Source organism: Lissotriton vulgaris, unplaced genomic scaffold (genome assembly GCF_964263255.1).
Source record: "Lissotriton vulgaris unplaced genomic scaffold, aLisVul1.2 SCAFFOLD_5090, whole genome shotgun sequence".
Lineage (NCBI taxonomy): Eukaryota > Metazoa > Chordata > Amphibia > Caudata > Salamandridae > Lissotriton > Lissotriton vulgaris.
Window position 1 is genome coordinate 31,380 of NW_028254079.1, and position 3,940 is coordinate 35,319.

At 50.8% G+C, this 3,940-nt stretch overlaps 1 pseudogene; it reads right to left on the bottom strand.

Annotated features, from left to right (window-relative positions):
- Positions 1 to 2,914: 2,914 nt before the first annotated feature.
- LOC147660668 (small Cajal body-specific RNA 14) lies at positions 2,915 to 3,043 on the bottom strand (annotated as a pseudogene).
- Between the last annotated feature and the right edge of the window lie 897 nt (positions 3,044 to 3,940).

Below are 3,940 nucleotides of genomic sequence, written 5' to 3' on the forward strand. Positions count from 1 at the left end.
CGCAATCAACAGGGCGTTGCAGTAGTCCAATCTGCTCAATACCATACATGGAATGAGAGTCTTTTGTACGGAATCGGGAAGAAAGAAAACAAGCATTTACAATGCAATAGGTCTCCCAGCATTAAAGTTTGAGTTATTGGCATTGTGTATGACAATGCGTTGCATCAAATTTTTAGCACACTTTGAATTGGTGAGCAGTGTGAGTGTGTGCAAGAGTATGGTGTTCTTGAAAGCAGTGTGGTAGAGAGTGCAGGAATTTGGGTGACCTGAGCAATGTGGATGATGCACCTCACACACGGGGCTGACACAGTTATTATTCACACAGCTCTGATGCACCTCAGGTACGGGCTCACAGATGTTATTATTCACACAGCTCTGATGATGCACCTCACGCACGGGGCTGACAGTTATTATTCACACAGCTCTGATGATGCACCTCAGGCACGGGGCTCACAGCTGTTATTATTCACACAGCTCTGATGATGCACCTCAGCCACGGGCTCACAGCTGTTATTATTCACACAGCTCTGATGATGCACCTCTGGCACGGGCTTACAGCTATTATTATGCACACAGCTCTGATGATGCACCTCACGCACGGGCTCATAGCTGTTATTATTCACACAGCTCTGATGATGCACCTCACGCACGGGGCTGACGCAGTTATTATTCACACAGCTCTGATGATGCACCTTAGGCACAGGCTCACAGCTGTTATTATTCACACAGCTTTGATGATGCACCTCAGCACGGGGCTCACAGCTGTTATTATTCACACAGCTCTGATGATGCACCTCACGCACGGGCTCATAGCTGTTATTATTCACACAGCTCTGATGATGCACCTCAGGCACGGGGCTGACGCAGTTATTATTCACACAGCTCTGATGATGCACCTTAGGCACAGGCTCACAGCTGTTATTATTCACACAGCTCTGATGATGCACCTCAGCACGGGGCTCACAGCTGTTATTATTCACACAGCTCTGATGATGCACCTCATGCACGGCCTCACAGCGGTTATTATTCACACACAGTGATGACCCCGGGGGCAGCCTGCACCTTCCTACGCTACTGTCTCTGCATATCACAATAAGTCTGGTAATGGGCAAACTGTCTTGGTTGGCATGACATGAGGAAGTCTGGTAATGGGCAAACTGTCCTGATTGGCATGACATGAGTAGGGAAATTTGAAGGAAAAAAAGGCAAAATTCATTTTCACAACCTCTTCTTTGAACTTTGCCAAGCAAACTATTTTAAAAAGACCCATGAAGACACCCGCCTGATTTTTCCACTCTGTGCTAGCAACATATGGGGGAAAGGCTTAAACGAAGGGCCACAGCTAAAGTGCACTCATTGGATTCAAAACAGAGTTGGTAGGATCCTGGCATCTGGAACATTTACACTTCTTAAAACGGCACCAGGGACACAAACATCCAACAATATCCAGTTTGCTGTGAGAATAAGCCATCATTTTCCCTTCAAATATTAAGCAATTTAAATGTTACTGCATGCAAAATGATGGGGGAAAATACATGTACTGTATGCAGCCTATGCAGTAAAATCACATCAGCACTGCAATATGGTGGCTCGTGAACAGGTAGGTGTACAGTAGGCTTCCAGGAGTTGTGCTTTAAGGGGTAACGTTGGCGCCTCCTGGATCCAGCGGTCACTGGATGGTGATGCGGGCCCTACAGTCATGTCAGAGGGACTGCAGGAGCAGGTGGTTATTACATGAGGTCCGGGTAGCTGAGGTGACGAGCATGCCGCCTCTTGCACCACCGCGGCCTGCCTCGTCCTCTAAGAGGTCACCCGGGAAGCGGCCGAGCAGTCAAGAAAGACATCAGGTAAAGCAGAAGAAAATAAAGCGGTACACAAAAATATGGCAAATGGAATCTGAACCTCGGCTACATTCAGTACCCCCTAGTATTGCAGTCATTATGGTATTTTCTCTACTCGAGGTGAGCAAGTGGCAGGCACACTGCGCAGGTTTTCTAACTGACCCTACTACAATAACTGACTTTGCTGACATTTGCAGAAACGTTCTTTTGTTTGCAGTGGTGCAGTGTGGACTTTCAATGAGAGGGGTGCACATCGGAGTCCTCGTTTCTTATTAACAGTACGATCAGTTTAGGAGGGCAGTAGGGCTTCAGGTTGCAGATATGTATGACTTCCCAGACTTTATTGCTTGATTTTGCTTCCGAAAAAGTATTACTCATAACCGCTGAAATGTCACTCATAATTACACATAAATTATGAAAACGTCACACATAGCAATCTGAAACCTTGGCAGCTATGAAGGTCTACGTGCTCTTTCGAGACAGTTAACCACTTTCAACAACACCCCATCCCTCCCAGCCTCACCCCAAGCCGGGCCCCCTGTGCATGTTAAAGGTGCAGGCCTTACCTTGCTGTAGAGCTCAGAGGCGGACATCGCGGCGCCTCGTGCCCCTCCTTGCAGGGTGCACCGGATGAACGGAACTGGAAGCGTCTAGGCCGTGACTCCTCGCAGGTGGGCCTGTCCTGAACCCAAATAAGGCCTCCCCCGAGCCCGGCTCCCCGTACTTAAGCCCACCCTCCCCCGGCACCCCGCCTGGCCTCGCTTTGGCGCTGCAGGGTGTTTGAGCCGTTGCCAGGACTCGAACCCCGTAGCCCGGCTTCATAACCATCTGCTTCAACCTTGAAGGTAGTTATTACAGAACCTAGAGCCTTTACGTCAAAGTGTGTTTTGCATGCTTGTAAAATGGCCTGCCCATCCCCACTTCGCACTTATTTACACACACGCGCGTGCACTGAAACCTACGCACTGCTCCAGTCTGTACAAATTTCGGTGGAAACGTTTGGTTTGTTTCCTGTCTCAGTATCTCCATATCTCGGTGCAGGTTCGCGCGGCGTCCTCGCGCGCCTTTAAAATGCTGTAGGGAGCCGTAGCACAGGCACCTGGGGGTCCTGTCGGCAGTGGGCCCCCTCTCGTTGCTGTACGTGGCTGCCTTGGGGTCACATGGTATTACTGACGCATGCAACCGTCAGGGAGGACACCCACGTGTGAGGAGGAGCGGCCGGGGATCGAACCGCCCACGGAGAGAAGCCTCGCCCACGGAGAGAAGCCCATGCCCTAGAGAGAGCCCCGCGGTGGCAGCTGAAGACCGGAGTAGCGGTAAGTGGCGGCGGGGGGGGGGGCGGGGCGGGGGCGCTTGATGCACGTGTGTGTGTGTATGCAACAGCAGGGGTGAGTTCTCTTTATGTGGGGGTGCATGCGTGCATGGGCGCTCGTGTGTGTGTGTGTGTCTCTGCGTATGCGCATGCGCATGCATGTAGGGTGTTGGAGCTTCCCAGGAGACGGCAGCTGAGCGTGTTCGCGCGCGCGTGGCCTACGCCGATCGCCTTTGCGCGCGGCCGGTGCTGTCTCCTGGGAAGCATAGTCAGCAACAAAAGATCTCCTGGCGGACACAGCGCTGACGCGCTGTTAAACGCCAGGAGACCTAAAAACTGTTCTCAGTAGACCAAGCACATGAAAGCATGAGCCAACCGTATGTGATACATGCTCTTGCATGGTTAAGGTCTGTTCAAGATGCAACAGTAGGTTTTTTACCGTTGTCATTGGTGCTGGAGCCATTCCCAGCTCTTTAGGCCACCATTCTGGTGTCCACAATATTGGAGCCTGTCCAAAAAGCATGATTTCAGTCTTTCCGGCATTTAGCTGTAAAAAGTTGTTTCTCATCCACTGTGAGATTGGCAGCATGCCGGAAGAGAAGGAGGCTTTGGCTGCCTGAGAGGCCCTATTGAAGGAAAAGGTGAGTTGGGTGTCATCTGCATAGGATATCGGGACGAACCAGTAGTTCCTTAGTAGTGATGCCAAGGGAGCAATGTAGATGTTAAACAAGGTGGGACTTAAACAGGAGCCTTGAGGCACTCCCTTGGTCAGTTTTTTCGTTTTGGA